Source organism: Belonocnema kinseyi, chromosome 2 (assembly GCF_010883055.1).
Source record: "Belonocnema kinseyi isolate 2016_QV_RU_SX_M_011 chromosome 2, B_treatae_v1, whole genome shotgun sequence".
NCBI lineage: Eukaryota > Metazoa > Arthropoda > Insecta > Hymenoptera > Cynipidae > Belonocnema > Belonocnema kinseyi.
The window spans coordinates 16,808,328-16,817,354 of NC_046658.1; the positions used below are offsets into that span (position 1 = coordinate 16,808,328).

Sequence of the window (9,027 nt, forward strand, 5' to 3'; positions counted from 1 at the left end):
TCGAAAAAAGTTCTAGTTTTGTGATTCATGTAGTGGAAAACCTCCAGAACAGTATCCAAAACATCGATTTTTTTAAAAAAATATCAATTTATCACGTTTATTATCCACTTACGCCGACTAGGAGTTGTTTTTTTAAAAAAATGACTTAAAATTCGTGATCAGCGACCTCAAAAACCTCCAGTAAAGTATTTTCAATGTTTATAAATCGGTTTAAAATCGTAAAACTTGATTTTAATGTTATTTTAATCAAATTTGAAGCAAATTTTCACTTTTCGTGATTTTCTGCCTTTTCATCGCCGTATAATGGGTTGAAATTTTTGTAAAAAAAAATCAAAACATTGTTTTCGATGTATTTTTTCCCGTAGAATTCGATTCTGAAGTCAAAAAAATAAAATTTTTCTTTATTTTTTTTTTATTAAAAAAAACCATGAAAAAAACCGTAAAAAATGAGGTTTTTCGAGCAAAACCCCATAAAAAAGTAGCTGGACCCTACTTTTTTATTGCAAATTCGGATTCAGCGTCGAAAAATACATAAGAATATAAAGGTCTGGTCAATTGCACAGACACTTTTGTTTTTTTCGTGGGCCTGTGTAATAGCTATCACCTCACACACACGCATGAACACAACGCGCTAAGTCTGGACAAATCACACACACACTACCTGAAGGCCAATGCGAAATTTATAAAGATGTCTGTTGAAGACCACAAGTTCGTCAGAAAGACACAAAACCGTTCAGAATTCTCACAGAAAATCACAAAATCAGGAACAAAAACTTATCCCATCAGGTGTCACAGCACAAAACGAGCGCGATAATATAAAAAATACCAAGCAAAAGCATATAAGTAAGGCCATCTTATCTGGCAATTTAATCCGCGATACTTTTGCCATATACAACTATCAGATTCTAATCATTAAGCACTTAAGGACATGTGACACAGCCAAATACCTATATACCTATATACCTTTGTACTTTAACGCAGCTTTCTTTCGGTTCTTGCATTTCTCAAAGTTTCAGATCGATATTTTATGTATAAAAAAAGTTCGAACGTGCAAAAAATGTCGAGGTTCAGAAAAAAGATGAAATAATTTTCAGTGAAGTTCCTACCACAATGCAGTACTTAAACGTACTTTCTTGTACTCTAATACATTTTCCAAAGTTGCAGCTCGATATTTTATTTACAAAAAAAGTTCTTAGGTTCAAAAAAATATTCAGTAAACTGATAAAGTGAGGTCGGTAATATAGGTATTTAGCTGTGTCACATGGCCTTAAAAGAAATTTGTTTACAGAAAAAATTTTTACTTTACTGATGGAGCAGCATTTTAAAAACAAGTATACCTTTGCAAACCTTTTGAACCATTAACAAGATTTTTGCATTCCTGCAGCATGGTACTTACATGCTACTGCCCATGGCAAAGGGGCATGTGATGGTATTGGCGGAAATCTAAAACGACTAGCCGCAAAAGCTAGCTTACAGCGTCCATCGGAAAACCAGATTATAAATACTTATGCTTTATTTGCATGGGCACGAGGAAGTCTCAAAGAAATGGTTGTACTGTTTAGTTTTAAAGAAAATCACATTGAGATTACCTTAAGACTTCAAGAAAGATTTAATAAAACTATTGCGATTCCCGGCACAAAACAATATCATGTTTTTCTTCCAATACCCCAAAAAGAAAAAAAGAAAACTAATTTCAAAAAAGAAAACCCCAAATGAAAAAAGTAGGTGGCGTCTAAGCGATAAAATATCGTTTACGTTAAAATTCAGAAGTCCCATTGAGCTTCGTTCTAGCGCGTAATGGTAGCGTGCGTGCGCGCTACGAGGATGCCTCCACTCAAGTTTTGTTCTGTACCTCGAAAACCAAGCCTCGGCCCATAATTCCCTTTGGAGGGATTTTAGTATATAAAATAACGTTTATTTTAAACCTATTTAAGGCCATGTGACGAGAGGGTCACATGACCAAACCTGATTCTCAATTTTTCTTTCCCAATTTACGTCTAAACGAAATGAGGTATCTCTCTAAAAGTTTGGGAAATGAAAGAGGAGTTAATAAAGTCCACGTCTCTGCTTTGTTACGGAGGAAATTTTGAAAGAAAAAAAATTTCGTAGAAAATACAAGTAGAAGTTAGATCGGTACTTTTCTGTCCCAACTTACGTCCACACGGGAGGAGATATCGTGTTGAAATTTTAAAACGCTAAATAGAGGGCACGAAGGAATATGTCTCTGATCCTAACTAATTAGTATTATGAAAAAAGTTTTTTTTTTGTAAGAGAAATACCGACCGTGCTATGGAACACTGGAAAGAATGTTCAATTTTGTCAATGGGCTAACTATAAGGTTTATATTCAGCAAAGTGGGGCGAAACAACCAAAATTGGTTACAAACATTATACACACATAATCCAACAACTAATTTTTGCACTTTTCATGCAAATAAACAAATTTATATCATTAAATCGCACTTGTCTGAGATCTGTATCAGCTATTTCAGAGCAGCACTAGCGCAGCGAGTAGAAAATTTCGAACTTCTACGGGTCTGTGGGTAAAACAGATTTCATAATTACCGACAGAGAAAGTTAGACGTCAATCTTCTGCTGCAAAGACTAAATGTGTCCGTCGATAATCATTATTTTCATAAATAAGCTTTTTTCTTCTCCCAACTCTTTGCAATGCCACAAACGATACTTCAATATGTAATAACATTTTCAACAAAAATTTCCACGTTATTCAAACTTTTATTTTTCGATATGGATAAAAAAATATGGATCTTAGGACTGACTTGATCAGCTGTTATACTCATCAAATGATCTTAAAGAAAAAAAAATTGTCCAAAGTTTAAAAAAATTATTTTATTATTTTAAAAAATTTTGGTCAAATTTTGAGTTTAGAATTTTGTGTTTGTATAAAATTAATTTGCCTATAGTAGATAATAGTTACATACATTCAAAGCCAATTGTGCGCGCACTATAGTCTAAACTTTCACCTTCGCGCATGCGCAAACTAATTATTCGATGCACCTAAAATTTGGTATGGGACATCCTATCCAATAGGACAATAAATTTATCCAATATAAGCCCGATCTGAAAACTTTACATTTTTAGTTGGAGAAATCATGCCCCATATATCAATCGAATCGTTTTGTAAATTGATGGAGCAATTTCCTGAAAAAACGATATCGCTATCTAACTACAAGAAAATTTTAATACCTACAATACTTGTAAGTCTAACGCCTGATTAACCAATAACAGAAGTGATAAAGGTAGAATTTTTTAAATTTATCTTGCATAAGGACTCGAGAAACTATTTTCTGTGAGAAATTGTATCAACTTTTAATTTCGAGTTTTTGGCCACAGGTTTTCCGAATTCAACGATATGATCACTTTTATCCAAACATCAACTTTCGCCTGTTATTTTCTTCACTTTTTGCGTGGGACCGAATCCATTTAAAATCAGGTAGGTTGTACAGTTGAAGTCGCAGTATCTCCCGAGGGAGAAATATGTTGTTTTTAAAGGAAATTAGGTGATAAGTATTTTTGCGATTTGTAAATTTAAAAAACTTCACGAAGTAATGAGTATTTAATTTTATCTTTTTTTCTTTACAGTTATGCAATTTTTAACTCCATCGAGATATTTAAGATTACTTTCCACATTCCGGTACAGTTTATCGTCTTATTTCAAAATAAGCGAGAAAAAAGTAGATTTTCTCAAAAAGCCCACAGTTACATTTTTTGTCCATTTTTTGTTGAATTTTTACTATCATAAGGAAAATATTTAGTGAGTTTTATGAAGAGTAAATAACTTTTTTGGACAGGAGAATTTTTTTTATGGAATCGAATCGAAGCTAATTCTTTTAACTGTACAAGTCTGTTACTAGCTATACTTAAAATTACGTTTATATGCACAGTTTCAAAATCAAAGCAATGTAAACCTGACAGCACCAGGTAATCAAATCATGATGTCTCTTATTTCATAATAAAGGGCTCATTCAATGCCCCATTGCCGAATTTTCGGCTCTTCATTTTTTGTTTAAATATGCATGGTGCTAACAGCTTTACTTTAAGGCATGAGCGCCACTCAAGGAATCGGTCAAAAAATGATCATATCAAATTCCCCCTTTCATACAAATTTCCGGCTCCAGGAATCCCTTTAAACCAATGCCCTAACCTTCATGACTGAAAAAGGGCCACAAAGGGCAATCGGACAATAAATTAATTTCCGGTTTTCCTTTCTAACATTAATAAGGTCCTGTTTAGGGCTTTCTTTCTATCCAACTATAGACTTGACCACTTAGCCCTTTTTACAAAATATGCCACGGTGCTCTGCTGCTAGCTTTACTTCAAGCCAGAAGCGCCACTCGAGGAATCTGTCAAAAAATGATTATATCAAATAGCTAATGTGATATTATCACTATAATTATTTATTCCCTTTTATAATTCACAAATTGTTTATATTATTTATTCATATAAACAATATACCTAACTTTTAAATCTTCACGTCTATATTTCTTCCTTATTACTTATACAGTACATTCCTTTGATGGACATTCTAACATTGATTATTTAGCACAATAAATTTGTTTTTATCCCTCAAAAAAGAGTCCGAGGACGTCCGTTATGATATTTTATAGCATCTCCGAATTCAGTTTTGAAAATTTTTAATTTTTGTGGAAAAAAAGCCGGGGGAACTGTACCAGATTGACCACACGACGAAGTATCACATGCCCTTAAACCATACATGTATTTATACAGGTATTTTCATGGCCATTTGCGTAATCAGCGCATCGAAATACATCAGTATACCAGATTTAAAAATATGTTGTTGCAATTTTTATGGCCGTTTTCGTATCATTAAATGAAAAATGCATCGCTACATGCTTTGTGGAACTTGACACACAGGGAGAAAAAACAGCCGGCAACAGCAAACAAGCCCCTTGCCGTTGCCGACAGGCTAGCCCCTACGTATTGTTTATTTTGAATTTACGCACACATGAAAATAAGGAGGCTACTCATATTAGCCCGGCCGTCCTTGAATCAACATTATCAATCTTAAAAAATGAATAGAGGGCCTGTAAAGGGGTTACGTGGCGGGCCGCACCGAAATACATTTCCAAATAAAAACCAATGAAAAAAATAATCATAGGTCCAGACCCTCAATGTGTTGTCTATATGTTTAAATCCTTATCCCATAGTGCAGGACATTCATTAGTTTCCCAACAATTTCGAAAACATTTCCAATATAAAATATGAAAACATTATAACCTCACAAATTTCTTTGGACTGAAAGAGTAAACTATGTTTATAATGTTAAACTGGACAGAATACCAGAAGATTGTAATTACTAACCTCAAATCAACTCTCAGCATTAACGAAGTCCGGCTTTATAGCAAATAGTTCACTGTTTTTCCATTTAGCCTTTACACTTGAGAAAGCTTTGTTAATAAATAAGAAGCCTTTCTCACAAACTTGGCCAATTACCAAACTTTCGCATGCACATGACAAACAATGTAATACTAAACCTTCATAAGCCATGAAGAAATAAATTGTAGAGTGGTATCACAACGGGGATGAAGCCTCGTCCTAAAAATGGGAAACATATTTCTAATATGACCGTCCGATCAACTAGATTAGAGGGCAACGGAATCCCACCCCTGCAGTGGGACTCCGATGATGTTTCAAAGTCGAAAGCAGCCCCCTGCCTCGACCGTGTATGTGTATGAAGTAGTAGTTTTCTTACAATCCGGAGGGGAAATGTCGGTCAAACTAATCCAACAGATGGCGCCACAAAAAGTAGGTCTGACTTTTTCATTGAATTGCATTAAGAAAAAGCAAAAATAATAAAAAACTTGATGCTGTTTGCAAATAAACAAAAAAATATATGAAAAAATAAGAGTAACTATTACTAATTATTTAAAAAAAGAAAACGTCGTAAAAATATGTAGTTTCATATGAATAAAATTTAATTTTGAGATACATTTTGAAAGCAGTTCGAACTTCATATTTCTATGATTTATTTTGCTAATGTTATTGATTTTATTATTTGTTCTAGTTAAACAAAAATATTTATTGTTGAAATTATTAATGTAGCTAATGAACAAATTAATAATATTTAAAACCCCAGTGACAAAAATATTTAAAACATATACATGATCAGGAGAATTAATAAAAAATATATTACTTATATCCAATATAAATATAATAATAATTGAAATATGTAAGACTACAACTAAAATTGCAATTTAAAGAATCTTTGTACCTTTAAAATCTCGCTGCATTCAGCCCCTAATAATTTTATTGAAAATTTTTAATTTAAAGGAGATTTTGAATTAAATAGTTAATTATATTATTGCAAATCTCATTTCTAAAATAAACAGACTATAACCTATTAAAATCAATAAACAAACGTACTGTACTTATGACGCATAGTTGGAGGAAATGCACTTTTTTCATTTAAAAATGTCCAGCGCCTTCAATTTTCTTGCGATTTTGAATTTTTTTGTTATAATTTAAACATAATTAAATTCTATAGATCTTGACTCTCCGAACTTTTGTCTCATGTATTTTTTTATTAATAATTTTTCCAGTCAAAGTATGAACAAAGTCTTATTATCGGTGATTTTTTTTGCTAGCGTGCTTCCCATTAATGTAGGAATGACATTTAATAACAAAAATAATTTAAATGTTTATAATAACCACTGTGATAAACAATTTTTGTGGCAAAATATTGGAATTTGAGATTTTTCACATTATAATTTCCTTCAATGGCCAGAACGACTTCAGGTATTCCTTAAAATAATAAGTATTTAATAATATTTGATAAAATATAACAATTTAAATTTTTGTTAACAAATTAGATAAACAAATTTTAAATGTTGCCCCTTTCGCATAGACTTTTTTTTGCACTGAAAATGTTTTAAGCTATTAGACGAATCACTGCTAGTCAGAAAAATATTAGAAAACTTAACAATAACCACTGTTATTAACCATTCTTGTGACAAAATATTTAAACTTAAGGTTTTATCAAATTAAAATTTTCTTTGATTGCCAAGTCGGTGGGTTATTTTCAAAAGATTTTGTATTGAGTGAATCTTAGCATACAGTATTACGATTCATTTCCAATCTATAACGATTAAAAACCCGACTTTTTCCAAGTGAAACTGCCAACATTGGGAAATTTTTCATGTAAACCCTACCGAAAGAAATCTCTGAGTTTTCTTTAACGAAATAGCCTGGCCCATTTGAGTCTATAAACAGAGTCGATTTGAAACAAAATAGTCTCGAAGATAGTTTGAGAGATTTGGGTCCTTTTCAAGATCCTTTTAGTGGTCCTTTTAAGAGTGGCGCGACGGTAATATAATGTTCCTTTTGTATTTGTCACGTACCGGGCGGGCAGAGTTATTTACAGTAGTTGGTCGTGGCTAATCCGCTCTTCCTTTTTAAATTTCTCTTCAAATTATTAACACTTTTTTTTAATTAATGAATTTTCTCATTATACTTATTTATAATTAAATTATATACTGATATACAATTTTCTGGTTGAATTAAAAAATGTTGTCTTTTTTGGCGTATCTCATTCCAGTTACGAGAAACGTTCTATTAATTCCAATTTTAAGCATTAAAAAAAAAAGTTAGATGTCTGAAGTCATCGAAATCCGTAGATTCCGAGTTATTATGTTTTAGGCTGTTAACTATGAAATTAAAAAATCTACTTCTAAATTTTAATCCGAAAGCTTAACAAAGGACCCTTGAGTGTCGACTACTCTATTGAGATAGCCTCTCTGCTTGTTATTTATGATCGCACTCATATTTCGATTTCAGCCTCTCTGCTTGTTATTTATGATCATATTCTTATTTCAGTTTCGGAAAGGATATTTTAAAGCCTTCAGACCATTTAAACGAGCTACCTGGACCTTTAAAAATATCTACCTGAGTGCCTGCGGAGAATTTCTCTGAGCTTCTTTGACCTAAAGAATTTTTAGTATATTCTCAAAGATTATTTTCGTTAGGGAATTGTTTATAAACGTGTAAGTTGTTATATTTCACTAAATATGATCAAAGATACATGTTTTTAGGAATATCCGTAGCCATTGTAGCAATTCAAGAAAATAATAATTTTGATAAAACCTTACATTTAAATATTTTGTCACGAGAATTATTTATAACAATGGTTATTGTTAACTTCTCAAATATTTTTGTTAATAGCAGTTATTCGTCCAACAGCTTAAAACATGTCCAGTGTAAAAAAAATTTTTAATGCGAAATGAGCAAAATTTTGAATTTGTTCATCTAATGTGTTTACAACAATTTAAATTGTTATACTTTATCAAATATCATTAGATATTTATTGTTTTAAGGAATACCTGAAGTCTTTCTGGTGCTTGAAGGAAATAATAATTTTTTAAATCTCAAATTCTAATATTTTGCCACAAGAATTGTTTATAACAATAGTTATTATAAACTTTTAATTTGTTTATCAAATTTTTTTGCAACAAATAAATAGAATGATAAGCAAATTATTTGTATTTTATGAGTCCCTAAACATTAATTTAAAACAATATAAAGCTTTCCTGATGAGTTATTATATTAAAGCATAACAAATTGTTATGTACAAAATTTCAGTTTTTCCATACTTTGAGTAGAAAAATTATTAATAAACAAATAGAGAAGACAAAAGTTCGGAGCGTCCAGCTGAACGAAAGAGTGAATTTAAATATATACACTAAATATATACATTATATTAAATAATATTAAATCCATTTTCTCATTTAATAGTCTTTTCATCGACTTTTTACCAAATTATTCCTTTAAACATTTTAATTACAATTACTATTACTTTTAAAAAATATTTTCTTCATAACTTAAAATTGTTGATTTTAAAGGTAGAAAGATTCTTTGCTGTGCAATTTAAAATGTAGTCTTACATAATTTAATTATTATTATATTTATATTTCAGATACGTCATATATTTTTTATTTATTCATCTGATGATTTATATGTTTTAGATATTTTTGTCATTGAGGTCTTTAATATT

General features: G+C 31.1%; 1 protein-coding gene across 1 annotated transcript in view; it reads right to left on the bottom strand.

The window, feature by feature from the left end:
* LOC117167502 (DDB1- and CUL4-associated factor 7) overlaps positions 1-5,649 on the bottom strand; it is a 124,305-nt gene extending 118,656 nt beyond the window's left edge. The window contains exon 1 of the mRNA XM_033352496.1: positions 5,343-5,649. The gene's annotated coding sequence lies outside the window, so the exon portion shown is untranslated. The remainder of the gene's footprint in view (positions 1-5,342) is intronic.
* Positions 5,650-9,027: the final 3,378 nt, after the last annotated feature.